This window comes from Ruditapes philippinarum, unplaced genomic scaffold (assembly GCF_026571515.1).
Source record: "Ruditapes philippinarum isolate M1 unplaced genomic scaffold, ASM2657151v2 ctg4994_1_1_1_1, whole genome shotgun sequence".
Taxonomy (NCBI): domain Eukaryota; kingdom Metazoa; phylum Mollusca; class Bivalvia; order Venerida; family Veneridae; genus Ruditapes; species Ruditapes philippinarum.
Window position 1 is genome coordinate 84446 of NW_026864379.1, and position 26683 is coordinate 111128.

At 31.3% G+C, this 26683-nt stretch overlaps 1 long non-coding RNA gene across 1 annotated transcript in view; it reads left to right on the forward strand.

Moving 5' to 3' along the window:
* LOC132725385 (uncharacterized) overlaps positions 1–26683 on the forward strand; it is a 38811-nt gene that overhangs the window by 6115 nt on the left and 6013 nt on the right. Inside the window, exon 2 of the long non-coding RNA XR_009625049.1 lies at positions 5841–5892. This is a non-coding gene — a long non-coding RNA (uncharacterized LOC132725385). The remainder of the gene's footprint in view (positions 1–5840; positions 5893–26683) is intronic.

Below are 26683 nucleotides of genomic sequence, written 5' to 3' on the forward strand. Positions count from 1 at the left end.
TGGTTATGTCACATGTATAATGGTTACGTCACGTGTCTAAATATTGAAAGTAAACAGTGATTTTATTACATAATAATACACACTTTAAGTCCTTCTATGTTCAATAGGAAACAACGTGGGCTTTGTTAGAATTCAACTCAGTTTGTTTATAAGTAGCCAAATAAATATTATATAGTTGTAGTTTTCTTTTATCAATCAAAGATGACAGATAAGGATGATAATTATTCATTTCTGATCTACCTTGCTGGAGACTTGATTACCAGATTGATTTCTTCTAGAACATGTTCTTTTAATTGTATGAGTATAATCGATTAGCTTGTTTAATGTTAGAGTGACATTTATTATCAAACATCATGCAATCTCTGATCAAATATGAAAAAAGTGATTAGCATGTATATGGAACTATTAAATGGAAAATTGTTTTGACTTTTGACATCACCAATTTCTTCAAAATTGACAAGGTTCAATCATTTTAGCTCACCTGAGCACAGTAACTTCTAACAACAGACAGGAATCAGCCTGAAATTGACATCTCCTCAACCACTAACCAGATGATGATTGATACTTTGTAGGAATAATACTTGTACACTGATGGTCTATTACAAAAACCATGAAAGTTTTTATTTACTGAACAAGATGGATGCCAAAAGTTAAAAAAAACAACAAAAAACAACAGATGGTCTTCTATAAAAACAGTTCAAATCTTGCTATACAAGATAGCCCCCTTAGCTTAAACTAGAGATGAGCTTTAAGCTGCTGGAAAGATCTTGATGGTTCTTTTTTGGCTAAAACTATTTTATTACCACTGATTATAAAAGCAGAAGAACATCTCTCCATCTGCTGAAACTCCAGAGGTGGTCCTCTATAAATAGCTGACATTTGTTCTGCAAGAGCTAAAAGTAGGATAAAATATTACACTTTTAATGACATCACCTCCAGATTTTTATTAAATCCATATGACAGGACAGAACCTTGGGTAGTTCTTTATAAAAGTTGCTAAAATCATTCAAGTCTGCTTAACATGAGAAATATCTTCAGTTCAGCAGCTCTATACAGAAAAGTCAGTGTAAATATACTAATAATAAAATGTTGCTCAGGTATAGCATATCTGTAGGCCCACTTGAGCCTATTGTTGTAATGATCTCTCAAATGAAAATTTAACATCATAAATCTTAACATTTAAGACATACTGGTACTTTTTATTGAAGATTGATAATGTGTTGTTTTTCCAGCTGCTGCTGTTGTTGTTGGTGATATTTTTGTTGTTTTTGCTCTGTTAACAATCCGTTTTAGTAAATATCATAAGATCTGTTAGAATAAGAAGTGATATAATTTTTTTAAGTTATGATCAGATTTTATTTATAAAGCAGAAAATTGCAAATGATTTTACTGTTGAATGAGTAATAAATTTACTGTTGTGATAACTAATCATGCTTAAATGAGTAATTTCAAGAGGAGGAAATTTTGAAAAAATAATGTATCCTGTTTCCTCAGTGTACATCCTTTGATGAAACAGTATTAATAATTATGCTATTCCATAATATCTGGAAAAACAGTTGCTTAGATGAAAAAAAATCATGAGAAGAAGCTTCAATATTTAAAATAGCTAAAGTATGTGAATGAAAAGGCCATACTTTATGATGATGATCAGTGGTGTAGCTTCCTATAGGCACTGTAGGCACGTGCCTACACTTTTTCCTCAGAAATGAAAAATTAAATGATTACAAAAATGCAATAAAAATTTAAGGGTAAGGGCGGTAGATGTGTAGGTCCATATATTAGAAAATGACCTGTCACCTTATTTGAAAATATATCGAGTTTTATTTCATAACGAAAGTAGTGCCGTGTTAAAAAGTTGTTCTGTTGTATAACCAAGAAGTTTATGACAATATAAAAGTTTTTAAGTGCTTCGATTCAAAAAATAAATATAACAAGTATATGCATGACAATGATAGGCCATATCCAGATATCTGTAGTGCTAGCTTTATACAACTGACGATCTATTTGAAATGAAGCCTTGACATCTTGTCTTTTATATTCTCTTCCCTTCTTTAGGTATTCATGATTTAATTATGTGAACATTATTCTGTTCAAACTGCATCTACGTCAAATCTTGAGCACAAAACACAAAGTAGAATTGACACCAAGCAAGTTCATAGTCGATTTAAAATAAACGTGAAACGTAATCTGTGTTATTGCATACATTTTTTAAAATGTATTTTTATTATTTATAATATATACAAGTAATGTGTTCGAATACACACCAAAATCTGCATTAGTTAGCATAGTGGTGGAGAGTTTGCTTTTAAAGCTACTGGCATGCGAGCAGTTCCCGTACAGAAGCAGTACCCGTATTTTTCATTTAAACGCTTGATTTTTGCTTGTATTCTTCAAAAATTCATTTCAAATCAAGCAGATACATAAACAAGACAAAATCTAAGTGTCAGTTCGGCAGTACGTATAAAAAGTCTCATTTTAAATCACTTTCACCTGTGCGTCGTCAAAACGTGACCTTGTTTTCTCTGGGGGATTTCGTCCTTGCGCGCATGCGCAAAAATACTTACACGTGAGGCTTGTTAAAGGGTTTTCCACTAATACCACCTGTTTACAGATAAGTAGGCAATGTCATGAAAACTTGTTTAATTATCAGAATTTTGACCAATATTACTATATAAAATAATTTTATGGCTTTGATGCGTAAAATATCATGCATACAAGCATGTTATTGCATGTGAATGCGTTGGGGTAACGGTACCTGGTAATAGATACCCGCGTTTAGTCTACGCTCTATTTCCTGAATTACATCTATTTATCTCTTAGATAATGGTCTGTTCAACAATTGTAAATGAAAAATAGGTCCGATATAATAAAATTGTATAATTACAATTGGTTAGATTTTATGTACGGGAACTACTTCTCTTCATACAAAATAATGGATAATTTCGGTACCCCATTTGAGGCCTCATAAGTAAGGGTTATTCTATGTTTAGAACATGATGGAATTTCCATGATTTGTGTGACGAGCCGAATATTGATGTGTAAAATTCAAATTTTGGTGAGTGAGCGTAATAAAAAATAATGTTTAAGTAACTATGATTTTTGTACGGGAACTGCTCGCATGCCAGTAGCGATTCAATTCTTTTTTTTTTTAAATTTAAACTTAGTTGAAACTTTATTTAATCATTAAATTGCATATAAAGTAACATTTACAAACATTTCCCAACAATGTAATTCAGACAAGTAAAACATTACCTCACATGCTAAAGTAATTTTCAAAATAAAGATACATAGATGTAAGCTCTTTGAATTAACAACGAAAAATTAGAGAATAATTGATTGTTGAATTATCATGCACTAAAGAGAGACTTAGCTAGGTAACTTATGGAGAAATATTAGAAGAAAGGAAAAATGTAAAGAAAAACATAATTGAAAATATCGGATTTTTTAGTTCTTAAAATCAACATGTAAATAAATATGAGCGTCCTGACATGCCAAGTTCATTCACACTGATAGTAATTCTTACAGTTGTGGAATAGATTTTTGAACATTCTGTAACTACTTCGCTCGAAATAGTTCATTCAAATTACAAAAATGTTTCATAATAAAAGTACTTCGGAATTCTATTTCTTACATTACTGCAGGTAACGTACTTATTGAATTACTTTATTGAAAAAATGTAACCAAAATGCAGCAAAGTTATGAATTCTCTTCCTTCAGAACATGCCTTAACATACCCCAGAATGCAGCTAATGCACCCCCCTAACACAAGTGCCTTCACATTGATTTCTTTCAAGCTACGCCCCTGATGATGATGATATTTTCACTTGTTTCATATCTTTAAAGTATAAATTTTATAGAGGAGACAGGGTTAATATAAGTATTTTATTTAATGTGCCAAAACAGCATATGTGAGAATACACCATTTTCTGTTTTCATATTGATTTGCCAATGACTGATATTAAGATGTATTGATAGTTTACACATGTTGCAACTGAATAATAAAAACATTTAAACGTTTTAAAAATATGCAGCCTGGATAAAAAATTACAACCTAATGTGACCTAATTTCATGCTTGCCTCTTTAGCTTTAAAGGGAATATACTAAAAATCTGCATGTATTTTGGAAATATTCTTTTTCAAAATTTATACAACAGACAGCAGATATATTGCTTTATACACTAATAAGGGGGAAAAAAGGAGGGAAACTTTATTATGTTAACATCCTAGCACATTGTATGGAAATCAGAAAATTGTTGTCAGATCCTTTGGGGGATTAATGAAATTGTTTCTTTGAACTTTTGTCTGTCTGCCTGTCATTACATTCCCATCAGGAATTAGGCCATTTAATTCATTTCTCTTGATCAATTCTAACACAGCATTTTTCTGATAAAGTTTCAGGTCTTTCAATGCTTATCATTTAAAAATTGTTTGAGTGGTTGTTGTTATTTTCAAAATCTCAAAAAAGGTAATAATATACATGCAGGGATGTTAAACTCACCAGGCTAGAGTTCACAATAGCAGGTGGCAGCTGTAAAAAGTTGACCCCCATACTTCACTACAGTGTTGTTATATTTTTCTGGTCCTTTTGGATAATTGATTCCAGCAATTTCTAAAATGTTGAAAATTGAGTACAGCTATGCTATGTAAGGGGCGTTATATATAAAACCAACTAAAGTTATTAATAAACATTAATCCAATAGAGTTATAAATAAACAATCTGACTCGGGAAGCTGGCTGTTGTTATAGAGTGTCACTTTGAAACTAGTTGAGAACAACACAATTCATTTTGATTTGAATCTTAACTCTTAATGTTACTTTTATATTGTGGAATTTGAAGCTGAAGATGTCCATTTTTTCTATCTTTCCTTGTTGCTTAAAATGTTTTTTTTTCAGCTGTATTAAAGAGACATCAACAATTCTACATCAAAAACAACAATTTTTTGTAAATAAAGGCCTCCAGCCCAAAATACACAATACAACCAAAGCAGATATACATGTTTAGCTGTGTCTACAATACATGTTGTTATCTATGACATGTTTTTCTATTTACACAAATGTATATTAGTTATCAATAATTTTCATAATTCCCTTTAAAAAAGAGCAATATTGTTAATGTTGTCTTCATTATGAGTTTTAATCATGTTACAAAAATTATAAAAGTGTACCATGGAGAATTATAATGTTGTCATTATAGGGAAAATCTGTTACAATTAAAAAATAAATGAATTTTGTCTTCAATAAAAGAATTGTAAGCAAATAGCATTTTGTAAACAGTCATTTAAGTGTTTTATTTCATCTAAGCATTTCTGATACCGGTATATAATTTCCATAAAATATGTTGATTGAGACACTTCTGCTAGAAATATACTTAATAATTTAATTGCTATGTTGTTTTTACTCCTTTTAAATGGAGATCAGAATATTAAATTTGAATGAGTTATCTCCCCAAAGAGTTTGTAGATAGGATTTGAATAAAATAATGATTTCCAGTTTAAATTATTGAAAGGACCATGTGTAATAAGGAATATCATATTATGAAATTTATGAAATAGATATAATTATGAAATAGATTCTATATTATTCATGAAATAGATTCTATATTATTTATGAAATAGATTCTACCTTTATTTATGGTGAAGTTAGTTGAGTTTATGTTTTATATAAATATAACATACTTATCTTAAAATCTAAGTACATTTTTCTGAAGTTTGATTTTCTTGAAATATTTTGTCATTGGTTCATTTTCTGTGCCCTTTTTCAGAGGTATTTGTCTGGTTCCAATAAGTCTTCTTCTCTGATAAGGAGAATAAGAAAACTTAAAATATATTGTTCAATTTCAGATTTCACAATGATGTAGAAAGTCTGTCATTTGACTAACAATAAGATAACACGGTAAGTTATTTGCATTGTTTTAACTGTTTATATTACCTGTAACCAATGAACCTCTAGTTTTTACTTGCTGAACTGAGGTGTTTTTTTGACATGATAGGATTAGAAATTATTTTTTGAGATTAATGCTCCATTTTTTTATGTAGGTCCAGACTTGTAACTTGTGTGCAAAATTTCAGATCATTCACTTGCTACATTTTCAAAAAAAATATTTTAGTTGTAAAAAGTGACCCAAAATTGACAAAATTCACTCAAGTCAAGCTACGAATATCACAGAATAATATGATTTTAATTTATTTCTGTGTATATTTTTAAATTTTCTTTTGCATATCTGTCTGTTTTAAGTACCCCATCTAATTTATGTAAGAAATTCAAATTTTTGATTTTTTTAGGCTTTTGGACCTCAGTGGTGTTCCTTTAATTTCAGATTTATTTGTTACAGGGATAAATTATGTCAGGTTTGGGTAACTCTTTACAATTGGCTGCTACATTGAGATTAAAGTTAAGAAGTTTGACATCACTAAAAATTCAAGGATTTAACTAAATACAGTGTTGGAGCAATAGCTCTAGACACTTCCAGAATTTTGATCACAAAGCAGAAAAACATTCAATTTGCTTTTTAGCCGATTCTTACATTTTTTTATTCGTTATCATATATAAACTGGTATGAAATATGGTATTTAGTCTGATGCTTCAACACTTTTTAAAGTTTCACTCATAATTAAATCACTGATACAACAGACATTGGCTAAATCCAAAGTGAGGCAGTTGTATTATACAAATTTAACATGAAGGAGTGAAGGAGTTAATATAGAAGCTAAACACTGGTATTGATTCCAGTATTATTCCACAGAGATCACATGATGATTCCTGACATTACACTAGAAAATCTCAGTTTGACACCCTAACATTTGATCAGAATTCATTGTGGGATAATGTAATAGAAATAATGTTTTATAATTCCTCCAAGGATATTGTTAATTGATTTGTATCTGGACAATATTTTTTGGGGTGTTTTGTATGAATATTGATCACAATTTCTAGATTTTTTGAAACCTCATCTGAGCATGTTAACTAAAGGAGTTTAAGTGTCTTCCAAAAAGTTTTGTTTGGAAAAAGAAAAAAAAGAAAAGAATTAAACCTTTAATTACATACATTGTTTACAAAAAAGTCATATTCCTTTTCAGTAATTTTTCACAACGTTAAATTAAATGTCTTGCCAGCTGTAATTTTTATCCAGACTTTTTCTCAGGAAATAATATAAATTATGAAATAATAATTATTTGTTCTGCTTCATTGACTCCTAAAGAAAAACACTTAAATGACTATTTTATACATGAAGAAAATAATTCATATGATTTTGGAATTTTGTTAGTCAACATGCAATTGATTAAATGACTTGACTTGTTAACAAACATGATCAGTAAATTATGACACTTTTTCATGATGCCTTTCAGATAAAGTTGTTTCCTGCTAATTGAAATTTCACTTCACAAATACTGAAAAACAGATATAATCTATTTAGATAAAGAAGGAAGGAAATTGATTGGTTAATAGAGATAAAGAAATATGGAGGAAAACAATGTTGAGATTGCAATAGTTAATTGTAGTTAAATTCTTCTCAACCACATAAAGAGCTTCACTAACAAGAGTTAATGTGCATATTAGCAGAATGTTCAAGTTAAATTAATTTTAAACAAAGTTTTGTGCCTTTTATGTCTTTCTGGCTTTAATTTAAGTACAGACTATTTCTCAGCAATCACATACTAGAATTCATTGAAATAATCAAGACAACACATTTGTAACTAGTTTTGACTTGAATGTCTTGTGCCTGATGATGCAATGATATGAGTGGACTTATATGAGAAACATGGTGGATGAATTATAGTTACCTCATTAAACAATTGCTTCAAATTCTATAAAAGTTGCCAGTAATCCTTATACCACTCACATCATACAAGGTTGTTAACTTATACAACTTTCAAAATTCATTCCACGTTTAAATTGTTACATTTTAACTCTTTAATAAAAAAAATAATTTAATTTATTGATGTTTATAACACTGACAAACTATGCTTCAAGAAATATCTCCCTTTTGAACTTGTTTGACATTTGAGTTTTTTTCTTGGTATTTTAAAGCAATTATTTGTTATAATTCTTGATAAGTTGATTTTTTTATCAAGTAGTAAAAAGGTTGAGAATGCGGTCTATTCTGACAGCTTTTGTTAAAATTAAAATGTTGGAATGAAATTAAAATATGGGAATACAATAAGATGTCCTCAATAGGAAATATGGAGGCAATGTATCATTTTATTTTAAATGAAAGATAATTTAATTTAGTCAAAAACACAATGATATATTCAGGGAGCATTATAACTTTATTGTTATAATATAGATGAGCAGGTGGGGATATTTTATTACCCAGTAGCTTATTGTTATACTCTAATCAACGCTCCTTTATGCACAAAAGCTTTCTCGTAAAACCTGATTAAAATGGAACTTTAAAGTGTTGTAAGATGAGTAAATGAAACAGGCATTGTGCTTTTTAATTTGTTGTTGATGGAATTGTTGGTGTATAAATCAGTGTTTAATATGTGGCTCATTGTGGCTGTGTACTTGAATACACCATTGACGTCTATCAACTTGCTGGTCAGTCACCTTGCACTAGATATATTGTAAGCCCGGGGTTCTATGATATCACGGTACTTAACGTTTTTCGGAAAATATTCAAATATAGTTATAATATATGAATGAGATTTGTTTTTTATTTAATAAGTGAACTTTTTCCAAAACTGTTTGTCAAAATATTATTTCAAAAGATCTAATTAAAAGTCATTTTTTAAACTATTTCCAATGTCAGCCATTTTGGGTAATTTCAGAGGAGGTTCCTATGGTATCACGGTAATCCGCAAAAATGCAAGCATGGAAGGAAAGATGGTTTATAATCTTCAAGTTTAGTTGAAAAAAACTTCCAATAGTTTACTTACTATAATATTCAAACTATATGAACAGACAATATGTCAGTAGATATGTGATTATAACATATTTTTATTGACTGTGTAAAAACAATTAAGAGAAATAGTAGTTAAACATGAAGATTTTATGAAATAGTTTTCTGCCCACAAATACTTTCATTATTCACAAAATTAAATTTTATTGGTAGATGAAATGAATTTAGTGGTCCAGTTTAAAAAATATTAGCATCATCATGCGTTGTTTTTACTGACTATCACAGAAAATGTAAATACTGTGATATCATAGAACCCACGATATCATAGGAATCGAGTATAAGTGAAATTTTGTTCTATGTCCTTCAAACAGAATTCTTATCTTAAATTCAGCTTGTCCATTTTTGTGTCATCTCTACAGAATAAGGCCGATATAAACGGATCACTTCTCTGTTGTCTATCTGGGTTAATAAGGAGGAGAAGGGGATCAAATAACTGTAAACAGACTAAAAGAGAACAATAGAGTTCATTATATGACAATAGAATTAAAAAAAGAAATGGCCCCTTTGTCCATTTAAATGGGACGTCCATCTGTCTGTCCGTCTGTCACAAAACTTATCCGGACTACTAATCACAAACTACTGGTGCAATCTCATCCAAACATTATAGGAATGATCTGTACAGTCTAGTTGTTCATATCATTGGCATTTTCTGGTTCAATGGTTTTTGTAAGAGCAATATTGCCCTTCAATGATTTTTAGCTCACCTGTCACAAAGTGACAGGGTGAGCTTTTGTGATCGCTTTTCGTCCGGCGTCCGTCCGTCGTCCGTCCGTAAACTTTTGCTTTAAATGACATCTCCTCATAAACCACTGAGCCAATTTCATCCAAACTTCACAGGAATGTTCCTTTGGTGATCACCTTTAAAAATTGTTCAAAGAATTTAATTCCATGCAGAACTCTGGTTGCCATGGCAACCGAAAGAAAAATCTTTAAATATCTTCTTTTAAACAACCCTAAGAGCTAGAGCTTAGATATTTGGCATGAAACATCTTCTTGTGAGTGTCTACCAAGTTTGTTCAAATAAAAGCCCTGGGGTCAAAATTGGCCCCGCCCCAGGGGGTTATTGATTTTCCCTATATGCATATAGTAAAACCTTAAAAAATCTTCTTTTAAAGAACCCAAAGAGCTAGAGCTAAGATATTTGGCAAGAAACATCTTCTAGAGAGTGTCTACCAAGTTTGTTCAAATAAAAGCCCTGGGGTCAAAATTGGCCCCGCCCAGGGGGGTCATTGATTTTCCCTATATGCATATAGTAAAAACTTAAAAAATCTGCTTTTAAAGAACCGTAAGAGCTAGAGCTTAGATATTTAGCATGAAACATCTTCTAGTGAATGTCTACCAAGTTTGTTCAAATAAAAGCCCTGGGGTCAAAATTGGCCCCGCCCCAGGGGGTCATTGATTTTCCCTATATGCATATAGTAAAAACTTAAAAAATCTTCTTTTAAAGAACCCAAAGAGCTAGAGCTAAGATATTAAGCATGAAACATCTTCTAGTGAGTGTCTACCAAGTTTGTTCAAATTAAAGCCCTGTGGTCAAAATTGGCCCCACCCCGGGGGGTCATTGATTTTCCCTATATGCATATAGTAAAAACTTAAAAAATCTTCTTTTAAAGAACCATAAGAGCTAGAGCTTAGATATTTGGCATGAAACATCTTCTAGTGAATGTCTACCAAGTTTGTTCAAATAAAAGCCCTGGGGTCAAAATTGACCCCACCCCAGGGGGTCATAGATTTTCCCTATATGCATATAGTAAAAACTTAAAAAATCTTCTTTTAAAGAACCGTAAGAGCTAGAGCTAAGATATTTAGCATGAAACATATTCTAATGGATGTCTACCAAGTTTGTTCAAATAAAAGCCCTGGGGTCAAAATTGACCCCGACGCAGGGGGTCATTGATTTTCCCTATATGCATATAGTAAAAACTTAAAAAATCTTCTTTTAAAGAACTCAAAGAGCTAGAGCTAAGATATTTAGCATGAAACATGTTCTAATGGGTGTCTACCAAGTATGTTCAAATAAAAGCCCTGGGGGCAAAACTGGCCCAGCCCGTATAGCTAGAGTTTAGATATTAAGCATGAAACATCTTCTAATCAGTGTCTACTAAGTGTGTTCAAATAAAAGCCCCAGGGTCAAAATTGGCCCGGCCCCGGGGGTCATTGATTTTCCTTTTTTGTGTATAGCAAAAACTTAAAAATCTTCTATGAAAAAACCCAAATAGCTAGAGTTTAGATATTAAGCATGAAACATCTTTAAGTAAATATCTACAAAGTTTGTTCAAATAAAAGCCCGGGGGTCAAAACTGGCCCTGCCCCAGGGTGTCATTGTTTTTAACTATGTGTATAGTAAAAACTTTAAAAATCTTCTTTTAAAAAACCCAATGAGCTAGAAGTTAAATGTTTAGCATGAAACATCCTCTTATGGGTGTCTACCAAGTCTGTTCAAATAAACAAATAAAAGCCCTTGGGTAAAAAATTGGCCCGGGGGTGAGCGACCTCAGGGCCATCATGGCCCTCTTGTTATTTTTTAAAGTTTGTCTGGACTACTCCTCTTTTATACCACTAATACAATTTCAATGAAACTTTACAGGATCATTTGGTAGCTCAAGTACATGGGTAATACAAACGGTTGTTGTTTTTTTTTAAACTGTAAAATGATAGCAAAAATGAAATCTTTCAAGAATTGGATAATTATATGCTTATGGAAATAAAATAATTTGATCATTTATAGATATTATGAAAATATTTCATTTTGATAAATGGAGGATATTTGTTTATGAATGAATATGCTATATATCACACTGATAGGTGAGAGAATTGCAATATTTTCTAGAGTACAGAGCAAGTAAAATGTGCATATTGTCTCAATTTCCTGTAGTCACTATGATATTGTAGCAAATTCATGAAAAAAAAAAAAAAAAAAAATTTTTTTTATTTTATGCCTGAAAAGTATAATAAGAGCATTTTCCTACTGTTTTTGCAGTGTAGTGTGGGAAAAAGGCACACTTAGAGAAACTGATGTCAGACGTGCATCTAACTATGCTAACGGTGCACATATAAATCTAATACTGCATAAAGAAATGTATTGTTATTGCCGAGTAACTAATAAACTATTATTTTAGATAAATAATAATATTTGAATCAAGAAATTAGTATGAATTTAGAACAAAACAAAATAATTAACTTTTATGTAAATTTACAAAATTATAAGAATTTAATTGTATGCCAAAAATAGTTTAGCAGCAGAGCTTTATTATGAACCAACACTGTGGGTGATATACTTTGGGTGATATGCTTAGATTTAATCACACAGATAAATCCCAGTACATATTATCTGCTTAGCATAAACTAAAGCTTTATACTCTTTAAATGTGACAGGAATTTACATATAAATAGGAATATGAGTCATCATCACAATCCATATATAGCTTTTTGCATAATTTAACCTTTATATTTAAAGAAATTGCCATTGCTATTGCCATGTAATTCAGGCATTGCCATCTGAAACTTTAAGCTTAACATTTGTAAGACATTTTAGTAGACCAGACTGAATTTAACCCTGACTGTAAAATGATCTTCACTTTGAAGGTCAAATAAAAGTATTTTGATTGTTTTGTGCTATGGTTGGCTATAAATTAATGGATTGTATTAATTGTTGGACATGATTAACTTTAGGCCCAGACACCTTTAGAACATCAAACTGAATTTTACCTCCACTTTTAAATGACCTTGAACTAAAAGGTTAAATTAATGAATTTTTCTGTATACATGTATATTGTCATTTAGGGACAAATTGTTTTGACCTCCAATGTCAAATGATTGAATTTTGCATGAATTGTGATGGATTTCATTCCTACTTGGACAAATCAACACTTTTGAGAAAAAGACATGTTGATTGAATTTTGGAACATTGCTGAAGCTGTCATAATTTTGTGAAGTATTTATGAACAAAACAACACAAAACATATACTTGCAACATATGTTGAATAATTCATGTATGACCTTGACCTTTTCTTGTAGTCATATATCTATAATACTTTCCAAGACCAGTGTTATTCTTGCTTAGAGTTTTGAAACTATTTATATTGACCCACTACTTCAGTCTTATAGTGTATAATTATATAGACAGTATTGCAGTGTATAATTATATAGACAGTATTGCAGTGTATAATTATATAGACAGTATTGCAGTGTATAATTATATAGACAGTATTGCAGTGTATAATTATATAGACAGTATTGCAGTGTATAATTATATAGACATTATTGCAGTGACAAAACAGTCAAATGTCGGGAATCAATGTTGTTTGGACACATTTTCTAGTAAAGATTAGCTTTATTAATTAGATGGTAACAAGGAAGTGTATCTCTGTAACATTTTAGCATCACCATCCATTTATGTTCTCAGTGATTTTTTCTAGGGGATTTCTCTGATCAAAATCTTCCAACAATTGATGTATGTAGATTTCTTGTCAAGTTTTTGTGTAAACTTCAGGAAAAATATAGACAATATAATTTTGAAGTTAAAATAGAAATTTTGCTATAATTAGTGAGGAAAGAAGTGTTTTAAATAAGTTAAAATTTATGTGTGTGCCATCATTATATTGATGTAAACGTTAAAGAAGATCTTAAAGCTGGAAACATTTAGTTCATACATATTTTTCTAGCAAAATTTATTTAGAAACTTAATGTGATGATAATAAAATTAAAGCTTTCATTGTAAGTAAAAATTGCATAATTACTTAAAGCACACAAAAAATTGGGGGAAAAACAACAATAGCCAACCAAAACAACAAGATAAATACTGTGAGGTATGTTGAAGAGAACATGAAATTATAGGGCAAAAATCAAGTAAAGTATTACTTAATAGAATAATTCCTTTATGTTTTGTTTTAGATTTCAGGATCTTGTTAAAGTGATTCTATAAGAATTTTGTTTGATCTTTAATTAATATAAATCATATGCGTACATGGATATTTTGCAATATGCATTGAGCAGCAGTATCATTTTACAATAGAGGTTACCAACATTCTAGCAAAATATGTCAAAATTTTGATGAACAAATAATTATGAAACAAAAACAATCATTATAAGGAAATAATGACTGAAAAAAGGTCAAATATTGCTTAACATTGTTGGCTTAACATTGTTTGATAAACTAATGAATGTTGAAAGATACATTTATATATTTACATAAATAAACTTACATACATTATCAACAAGCAGATAATGGAATCCAAATTTATATATACTATGGAGAAAGATGTAAGTTTATGTGTTGTGTTAGCCTGTGCTGATATTTATTTATTTATAACAACATTAAAATTCACATGCATGCTACTAATGGAATTGAAATGGCAAGATTATGTTTTAATGTTCATTAAATATTGAAACAACTGCAGTATAGTGAAAACTGAATGATTTTAGCATTCCTTCCATTACTTTAGCATTACTTTTTTTTCAAATTGAAGAGGCATTTGAAGAGGCAAAATCCACCATGTGAAACTCGTGGTGTATTACATATATTTAAACAATGATGTAGTTATATGTCAGAAAAAGTTTTCTTCTAATATGTTAAAACAAAGTGCATGCTGTCTGCAGAACACATTTCTGTGTGAATTATTTATCCCTAGCTGTCAGAAGATTTTAAGACTATTAATTGCCATAAAATAGGTGCTAATTGATACCTCCCTTGTTTTAAAGTAATAAAAATATATATATTTATAATTTTATTTCTTGATATGGTAATCTATGGTAATATAAAAGATGAGAAAGTATAAAAAGGTAACATTTATTTATACCTGTTAATTTTAGAAGGATCTGTGAACAGAAGCTTTTAGTCCCTGAATCTGAACGTTCGTCTTCTGTCCTAGTGAACTGTTTAGCTTATTGGTTATTAATTGTATGCAGAAACTATGTAAGCTCATGGGTTGATAATTTGAAGAAGTAATTCTGTAAACTCATGGGTTGTTAATTCTAAGGTGCAACTCCATAAGCTCATGGGTTGTTATTTCTAAGCAGTAACTCTGCAAGCTGATGTGTTGTTGCTCATGGGTTGTTAATTCTATTTAAGTCTTAAATAAGCATTCCATATTATCAAAGTAACTCTGTAAGTTCATGGGTTGTTAATTTGAAGCAGGGACTCTGTGTACTCAATGGTCAGCGATTCTAGCAATAAAATAGCTTTGTAAGCTCATTGGTCGTTGGTTCTAAACATATTATCAAAGTAACTCTGTAAGTTCATGGGTTGTTAATTTGAAGCAGGGACTCTGTGTACTCAATGGTCAGCGATTCTAGCAATAAAATAGCTTTGTAAGCTCATTGGTCGTTGGTTCTAAACAAAGGACCCTGTAAGCTGATTCGTTGGTAGTTCTAAGCAAGGTCATGGTGAGGTAAGCTAATGAGTCAGTAGTTCTAACATGTAATCTATCAGCTTATGGGTCAGTGGTTCATGGTAAAGACTGTGAGCTGAGAGACATGGGTCAGGGATCTAAGTTAATCCTGGATTTACACCTTGGATACTCTTTTATTAGTAAGAAGTTGTTATATTAACATGACAATGAGATGGAAATTCCATTAGAATAACTTTTGGTTATCTATATTAATGATATGACTGATGACTTTTGATGTTTATACATTGACTTATACCTGTATAAGGTTCTATATATTGTGATGTGTGTAGTCTGCGCCAAATCTTTGCTCAAACACAAGTATTGTTTCTGAAATTATTCATGTGGTTAAATTTATGGAAATCTACTGTATGAAACTGATTCTTATTATTAAGCAGATTGCATGTTTTAAGTAGCAAAGGATTGGTATTATAATGCCTCCTGTAGACAGCTATAATTTTATTCCAAACTTTCAGTTTCAGAAAATCCTTGATATTGTGTGATTATACTGAGATATAAAAATGTTCATGTCTGATGATACTTCAGTTGTAATGGAGAAGAAGAAACCTGAAATGCAATAATAGAAATGCATTGCTGCAATTAGACGATTTTTCTCTTGAATTATTTTCTTTGAGCAATAATTTGATTTTTAATCTAAATCTAAAATCATTTAAATTTTTATAGTGCTGGGAAATTTAGGATATTAGCTTGTCATTAGAATCATTTCATGGTTTAAATTGATTCTAATGATTTGATCCAATTTTAACACATCAGATAAATGAATCAACCAGGTTTTCTAATAGAATATTGTAGTAAGTGTTAATGGGTGGATGGATAGGCAGGCAAGCATAAGCAAATTTCTTGAGTGTGCAAATCCTGATACATTTCTCAACTGATTTCAACAAAACAGAAGTATTGTCACTATATGCCCCGGCACATGCTTAATTATATTTTACCTTAATAATTAGTTTTAACTGACCTTGACCTTAAATGACCTTGACATTCGAGGTCAAACTATTAAATTTTTGTGTAATTAGCCCTATTTTTGTTATAATGGACACATTGGATTCATACTTTGACAAAACAATACAAATGACTACACCAACATGTTGTATAAATCAAGTATGACTATGGCCTTAACTGTCAATGATATGTTAACTTTGTCATTGCCTTAAACATATTTATTTAAGTAACCTGATGAAGGGTATATAATACTAGTACCCGAAACCGGTAGTTTAAATAAATACAGAAACCAACCTGGTGTTTTGATGTGTTGTTCTCCCCTCCCAATCTTGTAATTTATTGTTCATATTAAATTTAAGCTTGATTGCAAAACATGTGCTTGCAACTTATATTTATCATTTTTGAGTCTGCTTCCCCAGGATCCAACCATTACTGGTGTCATATTGAGAAACATTGTTAAAACTGGATTAAAGCTTGAAAAAAATCTTTACACCCCTTGTATCTATAATGCACAGGTCAATATGAATATTTTGAATAAAGGTCAAACAATGTGATAGTTAATGGCATGGTCTTTACCCTGTAACAAATTGTTTCAATTGCTGTAAACAGCACTTACAGTGCTTTGATTGTTTCTAGCTACTTGGCTTAACTATAGGCACTTTAAATTGTGCCTATTCATTGCTGCTTGGAGTCCAGCATGTTTGAAATGATACATGTGTGTAAGATTTTTGTTGACTGTTCTAATCATGTTATGTAGGTTGTGTCTGTTGGGAAATTGAATCAAATTAAAACATGGTGGAAGTAATCTGTTTTCCTTCAATGACAATCTTTGCTTCAAGGTGTTTAATGTGATTAACAGTTTCAATGGAAATTCCCAGTTTGATGCATGAGGGCAAACAATTATGTTATCATGATACTTTAGAATTTAACTTTGATTTAATTATACTTTAGATTCATTTATAGAAGTAATGTGTTTATTTCATTTTAGTCAGTCATATTTCTTTTAATTTGTAACCGAAAATGTTAAGAGTGATATTATTTAAAAATGTTGTTGACACATAGTTATAATCTTCAAAGCATTGAATAGATATGTTATATAGCTACAAAAGTTTTATAAATTGTTCAGACTTATACACAACTAGCTCACAGGAGCAAAAAAAGACTTGAAAGAAATCAAATCTTCCAATAAAATTCTTTATCCGGAAACTACAATGCCCAGAGCTTTGATATTTGGCATGCGGCATTACAAAACGAGGGTAAAGTTTGCCCAACTTTTGGGTGTTTGTTTATATATAGAGTGTTTATATAGGAAAAAGCTTTAAAGACTTCCTGTGTGAAACAACAATGCCTATATAGCTTCAATATTTGGCATGTATCATTTCCTGGTGAACTTGGCTAAAACTTACATAATTCATTCTCTTAGATTCAAAATTAGCTCACTAATTGGGTCACTATAAACATGACTTTAAGATCTTCCCCTCTGTACAATGCCCAGAGCATAAATATTTGGCATGTTGGATCACAATATTTTTTATAAAAGTATTTTTTCCTCACAAATTCTTGATAGTTTTATAAATCATATTTCTGGGATCAAAATTACTCCTTTTTTTTTATAAATATTACATAGGAAAACACATTTAAGTCTTCTTTTGGTGAACTACTATGACCAGAACTAAATAAATTTGGCATTGTGGACCTCAATAAAAATAAATATGCCCCTTAGGTCAAAACTGAAACTACCAAATTACCTCCCAAAATTATGACCTTTTCTATTGGTTGATCTAAGTTGAGCAATAAAGGGCCATGATGGTCCTCTTGTTTTTTAATATTCTCTGTTTTCTGTCATCGAAAGCTATTTAAACATGGTAACAAATTATAGAACTATTATACGTATTATAGACATATAACTCTTGGGTAGAAATGATGTTTGCTTTTTTGTTTTGTTATTTGCCTGGCAACATTGCAATCTCTAGAGAAAATGCTTTATAACTACAGTCTGCAGTAATCATGTAATGGCAAGGGTTTTTAAAGACCTCAAGGGAGACAGAAATTTTAGCAACATGAAACATGCATTAAGTAAACACCATTTTTGCATTAAAGGTTAAAAGGAGAAGAAAATATGGAGAATTTTTTACCAAGATCATCAAATTTTCATGAATTCGTATAAATGCAGACTGTTTTGATTGATGTTAACATTTAAAGCTCACCTGAGTTGAATCATGGTGACCTTTTAGGATAGATGAATCTCCGGGGTCCACACTTAGTTCATTGGCACTCTCATGGTGACATTTTGCCTCAATTGTAATTAAAACTAGGTCAAGATGTTTGTCCCAGTAATTACAAATTCAAATATAGGTCATCTTGGGTGAAAATCTAGGTCACAGAGCCAGAATATAGAAAAAACCTTGTAAACATTATTCAAGTAACATTGTATAATGTTTGGGCAATATTGACGTCAGATAGTAAAGAAATAAAAACACATGTACATGTATTTATCATTGATGGTCAATAGTAAAGAAATAAAAATACATGTACATGTATTTATCATTGATGGTCAATAGTAAAGAAATAAAAACACATGTACATGTATTTATCATTGATGGTCAATAGTAAAGAAATAAAAACACATGTACATGTATTTATCATTGATGGTCAATAGTAAAGAAATAAAAACACATGTACATGTATTTATCATTGATGGTCAATAGTAAAGAAATAAAAATACATGTACATGTATTTATCATTGATGGTCAATAGTAAAGAAATAAAAATACATGTACATGTATTTATCATTGATGGTCAATAGTAAAGAAATAAAAATACATGTACATGTATTTATCATTGATTGTCTCATCAAGGGTGTGACATAAACCATCAATTTCTATATGTTGAGTGTCATGCAAGTTTATCTCTTTTTTCATGTAATATTGTAGTATTTTTTCATTCAGGCCACCTTGCACAATATCAAGAAAATCTTTACAACAGACTAATCCCATTCATTTCCAACCAAACTAATATATAGAGATGTAATTACATGTAATAAAATACTATATTTAGAGTCAAATAGTTTCAATACATCTAGAGGTGCAGTAGTCTTGTAAAAACCATTTCTAATGGAATGATAGTATAAGATAATAAAACTGATGATTTTGGCATTGCATGATATATCATGTATATTTGACTGAAGGAATGATTTTATCAGAATGGAACTACTTGGCTGTGATCTTTCACTAGTCTGAAAGCCTTTAATTGGATTAATTTTCTTCCTTTTGACCTCAGGCGTATAATTTAGTTATTTTGGGAAAACTGTGTACTTGTAGTAATAAATCCTGTCATTTGTCGATATGAAAAGAGACAGTATTGCCCACATTTAAACAAGCAAAATGTGTCCTGTAAGAATTTAAATACAGTTTTATCTATCCACCGTCCAAGTAAAGAAAAAAATGGGACAGAAATTAATATTATAGAGTATAAAATAAGAACAGAATAGTGTTTTATTAACATTTAACAGTCAGTATTAATTAAACCTTGAATATTCATGATATCTCTCAAAATTCATGATAACTCTCCACTGTCCATCTTATATAGACATTGAATTAGAACAACCTTTTAAAGGCACATTAAAGCTGCACGCCTACAGATAAGTCAAAATATTTCAAGAAATTCAGTCTTTAGAAAAATATATTAAGATCTTAAGAAAAATAAAAGGATTCAATATTCAATTAATTATTTACATGTTCCGGGCGATTAATGACTGATTTTGCTGCGTATCAATCACTATAATTCTACTGCATTATAACTAATGCAGTTAAAGGCATTTATGTATATTTTGACCTCTTTTTGGTTATTTACGTAGATTGTAAGTGCCGTTCGCAATGTGTAAATTACTTTCTTTGTTCATTTCACAATATTTTACTTTTAAATACATTTTCAAAATTTCATGAAAATTGGCATGAATCTGGAGGCATGCTGATTTAAGGCCCAGGAATGAACACATCTTTCATTTAGTTGTAAGGGTAAACAATTGTGTTTTATATTGTTGTATCATTAACTAGATGATCATCACCTGATGAATATAATGCTGTGTTTGAAATAATTTCTTGTGATGGTAGTATGTAAACAAAGTGGTTTGTTGACTTCATACAAAATACATAGTCATTATAAATATCCTTATTACCATATAACAACAGAAGCAACAGATTGTTCAGTGACTTTGAATTCCTTCTAGCAAATCATGGGGGTAGAGACCTCTACTGGTCAGTGTGCTAGAACCGTTTAAAGGTACTGAGGCATGAAAGTTTGTTTTATTGTTCTTTCCTATCTTGACTGTTGCTTTGAGATTTGGCTCACATCTTCGTTCAATATGGCTTCAAGTCAGTGGACTCCACAAAATCTATATGTCATATTAAACTAATAAATAAGGTAATGTGTATACTAAATGTATAAATATATTCTCTTTTTCTAAGCTTTAATAAGATACATTCTTGGAAATTATATCTGATTTAAATGAATGTATGATATGATTTCATAAACCAAGACAGAACTGTCATATTAGTTTGATATATATAACCATAGAAACGTAATCTTGTAAATCAAGTTTATGACTATAATGTTTGTGGGTTGTATCTGGCATTGACTATCTTTTGACTCTATTTTATGTGACTGAAATATGTATGAGATAAAAAATGTATTAAAAAATATTTGAATATTGGGAATTAACATTGTCTTAAAATATTTTAACCTGACTTGTATCTGTTAGGTTTAATCATAAAATATTTTGTTTGATTTCTCATTGAATACACTTTTTGTCAGCTTTTAGAGGACAGTTAGAGAACAGAAAAAGTATAATTGTGTGATTTTACAATAAAGTACTGATACTGAAAGTTGGTTTGAGGTTCATGGAGTTAAGTGCATTAAGGTAAATGTGTATTAGGTATGGAGCATTTAGTAAATCTTACCATTCAACACTTGATCAAAAAGTTTTATAATGAATGACTACTATGCTACTGTATCTTTGCAGAAAGTACACAAAATGGTAAATCCTTGTCACAACTGTTAAAGGCACATAATTATTATATAGGTCATGTACTGGGCTGATACTTAATAACCTGTCAGTTTGTTATATAGTAAATCAGAAAATAGATATTATTCTTCCTGCAACAAAATTCAACTAATTGTTACCATGACAACTTGCATGTTGATAATCATTATCGTACCTACCTTACAACAATACAACATTGTCTTGTTGTTGTTTTTTTCAGCAGGATCGAAAGACACAAATCCATTTTATTTTCAAATATATATACATACTTTTGAATTCAGGCTCTCTATTATTATCATGAACAATGTTCTTGTGAAATTTCTAATCATGCCTGTGTTTCTCAATTCTCTCTAGGTCTCTTTTGTTCATATCATGGCAATTCATCAAATATTCCATTAAAATCTTTGACCTGAACAAAGCACACTGAGATGAAATTTGATTGTTTTGTAATTCTGATTTTCTGTCCTCTTCCCTCTTACAATTATTAGTTGTATTCCTTATATTTAAGGTATTGCATATTTAAATGAATGGCCATCATGACAGTCTTGTTTACTTTTTAGGGAAGCAAGAATAAAAAAACTTTAATGTCTATAAAAAATTATTGTGATATGACAGTGCAGTTTGTATATTTTTTTTAATTTTTAGCTCACCTGAGCAATGCTCAGGGTGAGCTATTGTGATCGCCCTGTGTCCGTCGTCCGTCGTCGTGCGTCGTGCGTCGTCAACTTTTCACATAAACAACATCTCCTCTGAAACCAATGACTGCACATCAACCAAACTTTACAGAAATGATCCTTGGGTGGTCCCCTTTCAAAGTTGTTCAAATGGTTCCGGTCTGTTGCATATGTAGGTCACAGGGCCAGAAAAGGATTTCAAAAAACAACAAAATTAGAAAATCTTCTTGTCTGAAAGTACATGGGCCAGAGCTTTGATTTTTGGTATATGGTATCATCTATGGGTCCTCTACCAAAGTTGTTCAAATTTTGTCCCTAGTGTCAAAATTGGCCCCGCCCCGGGGGGTCATAGGTTTTTCCTTATATGTCTATAGGTAAATCTAAAAAAATCTTCTTCTCTGATTTGGCAAAGGCTACAGATTAGATATTTGGCATGAAACATTGTGTAGTAGACCTCTATCAAGATTGTTCAAATAATGGCCCTAGGGTCAAAATTGGCCCCGCCCTGGGGGGTCATTGATTTTCATTACATACATATAGTGAAAACTTGAAAAATCTTCTGGTCTGAAACTAAATGGCCTAGAGCTTTGATTTTTGGTATATGGTATCATCTATGGGTCCTCTACCAAAGTTGTTCAAATTTTGTCCCTAGTGTCAAAATTGGCCCCGCCCCGGGGGGTCATAGGTTTTTCCTTATATGTATATAGTAAAATCTAAAAAAATCTTCTTCTCTGAATTGGCAAAGGCTACAGATTTGATATTTGGCATGAAACATTGTGTAGTAGACCTCTATCAAGATTGTTCAAATAATGGCCCTAGGGTCAAAATTGGCCCCGCCCCGGGGGTCATTGATTTTCATTACATACATATAGTGAAAACTTGAAAAATCTTCTGGTCTGAAAGTAAATGGCCTAGAGCTTTGATATTTGGTCTATGGTATCATCTGAAGGTCCAATACCAAAGTTGTACAAATTTTGTCCCTAGTGTCAAAATTGGCCCCGCCCCGGGGGGTCATAGGTTTTTCTAATATGTATATAGTAAAACATAAAAAAATCTTCTTCTCTGAATTGGCAAAGGCTACAGGTAAGATATTTGGCATGAAACATTGTGTGGTAGACCTCTACCAAGATTGTTCAAATAATGGCCCTCGGGTCAAAATTGGCCCCGCCCTCGGAGGTCATTGATTTTCATTATATACATATAGTGAAAACTTGAAAAATCTTCTGGTCTGAAAGTAAATGGCTTAGAGCTTTGATATTTGGTCTATGGTATCATCTATAGGTCCAAAACCAAATTTGTTCAAATTTTGTTCCTAGAATTAAAATCGGCCCCGCCCTGGGGGTCATTGTTTTTCCCTATATGTATATAGTAAAAACTTAAAAAATCTTCTTTTAAAGAACCCAAAGAGCTAGAGCTAAGATATTTAGCATGAAACATCTTCTAATGGGTGTCTACCAAGTTTGTTCAAATAAAAGCCCTGGGGTCAAAATTGGCCCCGCCCCAGGGGGTCATTGATTTTCCCTATATGCATATAGTAAAAACTTAAAAAAATTTCTTTTAAAGAATGAAAAGAGCTAGAGCTAAGATATTTAGCACGAAACATGTTCAAATGGATGTCTACCATGTTCGTTCAAATAAGAGCCCTGGGGTCAAAATTGGCCCCGCCCCGGGGGTCATTCATTAGCTCGACTTTTTTTTTTAGATATATACATATATATATATATATACATACATATATATATATATATATATATATATATATATAATATGTATATATATATATATATATATATATATATATACATATTTATATATATATATATATATATATATATATATATATATACATACATACATATATATTTACATATATATAAGATATATATATACAATATAGATACATACATAGTTTTCAAATATACACACACACCAAAATAATGCAATACATATATATATATATATATATATATATGTATGTATGTATATTGTATATATATAATATATATATATAAATTACATATGTATATACATATATATGTATATACATATATATATATATATATATATACATAAAAAATCTTCTTTTTAAAACACCCAATAAGCTAGTACCTTAGATGTTTAGCATGAAACATCTTCTAATAGGTGTCAACCAAGTTTGTTCAAATAAAAGCCCTGGGGTTTAAACTGGCCCCGCTCCGGGGGCCTATATACAGGTGAGCGACTTTGGGCCATCATGGCCCTCTTGTTTTTTTATTGCATTTATTTAAGGTCGCCGCCGCAAAGCCCATATGGGCGACCATACACTCAAGTCGGGCCATCCTAGAGCGTCCCGCCGAGAATTTTGTTGATTTTTTTCCAGCTTTATTGGTGGAGGAAGACCCCAGGTGGCCCTCCGGGCATTATTTTAGACACAAGCGGGCACCTGGGTAGAACCACCGACCTTCCGTAAGCCAGCTAGATGGCTTCCTCACATGAAAGATTTCAACCTGAGTGAGGATCGAACCTACAGCGGTGAGGGACCTGTGATCTCAAGTCAGCGACCTTAACCACTCGGCCACGGAGGCCCCCCTGCAGTTTGTACCAGGTATTGGTTTCTTTTATAGCCAACAACTTCAACAATTTCAACTGGTGTAGTACTGGTGTTAGCTGAATAGAGGTGCAAAAGAAGCATTTCGCAACCTTTCAGGGATTATTATTTGCTATTGTAACATTTTTTTTATACAACCTTTTGAAGAAAAGGGGGTATATTGTTTGTATAAATGTTCGTCAGTCTGTCAACATGTCTGTTGTTGGTTGACCCATTTGTTTCTGCTCAATAATTGATGAACCATTAGACTAATAGCCTTCAAACTTCATAAAATGATCACCCTCATTGAATAGAAAAGCCCTTTTTGTTTTGGGAGCCCAGGTATGAAGGTCTAGGTCACAGTGACCTTGAAGGGAAAACCATTTCTGCTCAATAACTAAAGTATTATTTGACCTATAGCCTTCAAACTTCATAGGAAACAATCAACCTCATTGAGTTAGGAGACCCTGTATAGTTTTGAGCTGCCAAAGCATGAAGGTAAAGGTCACAGTGACCTTGAATAGGAAAACCATTTCTGCTTGATAACTTAAGAATCTTTTGACACACAATCTTCAAATTTCATGTGATGATCATCCTCATTAAGTGGAAGGTTACCCTGATATGATAATGGTAATGCTTACTTATTCTTACTATCCATTAAAGGTAAGTGGAGGGGGACATGTGTGTCATTTTCACTTTATTCTTCATAAAGTCTTAAATTGGCTTTTATATGTACATATAGCATTCCATCTTGGTTGTATGTTTTATATAACCTACCATATAACCACTCATGTGTCAGACATGACATGTGACAACTACCAGAAGCAGCATGAGAATATCATATTTTAATGTCAGTATATATTTTATTGTAAATATTAACAAAGGGAGTGTAAAAACACCCTCAGTACAGTAAAATGAAAATTTACAAAGGGTAGGGTCCCTGCTTGCTCAGCCTGTGGCTTTACTCAAATAATGTCCTCCATCCTGCAGTAGATATTCATTGGAGGTCCATTTTACTGCACAGCCACTAGATTCCAAACAATCTAACTTTAATAAAGGCAAAAAAGAAACAACATCATGTATGAACATGTCAAGTAAATGTAAGCAATCTTGTCCACAAAATGGATTAAAATGTTGAAACATATAAGAGATAGAGGATATTTGTTTAGTTCAGTGTAAGATCGGAATTTATTTCACCGAGTGAGCACCAAAAGGTATATTTCACGAGTGGCACAGCCACGAGTGAAATATGAACTTTTGGTGTTCACAAGGTGAAATATATTTCGATCTTACACTAAACTAAACAAATTTTCTTTTTATTATATGCAAAGAAACGTTTTAAAAAGACATTAAACCGAATACTGAATGAAAAGCGCGCCAAATAATAATACAACGTGACGTCATTTACGACGTCACGTCATTAAGTTGGTACCCAGTACTGTGCACGCTGGTATTTCACTGAAACAACGTAAGGGGCTTAAATTCAAAACAGTGAAATTATCAAATTGGTAATTTCACTGTTTCAAACATTGAAATTACCAGTTTTATATCACGGATATATTTCTATAAACCACCGAAATGCATGTAATAAATAGTTATCTTTTGTATTTAACAACTGTGAAACATCACCAAGATCTGGTGTAGCACCTGCAGTCCATTTTAAGCTAGCATAGTTCAAGAAATAAAAATATTTGGTGGTCTCATGCATTGTCTCCTCCAAGAAATAAATTTAGATTGACCATTTAAATTTGAACTTTGTAGTGCACAATCTTTAATTAAGTTTAGGAAGTTTATGTTCAATCCCTGGTGATCATTATCATGTCATTGTATTATCTAGGTAAGTTGATCATGAGAACTCATTTTCTTTGAATACAGCAGAATCAGTATCAGACTTTACAGAGTAATTCTAATAAAATGGTTTTTGTTTTCTTCAATTAAAGCAGACACTTTTACCAGAAAACTATACTCAAAAAAACTCTTTAAGTAGCTCCTGTTCTTTACTGTATCTATAAAACTGGGGTTGAACAAGTTGAAGCAAAAAAAACAAAAGCATTTTACAATTTGAAATTCAGTTGAATTAATCTGTAAATCAATCCGCTAAACTTCATTACAACCAAATTGTTTTGGAATACCATGGGTGGAAATTGAAGATTA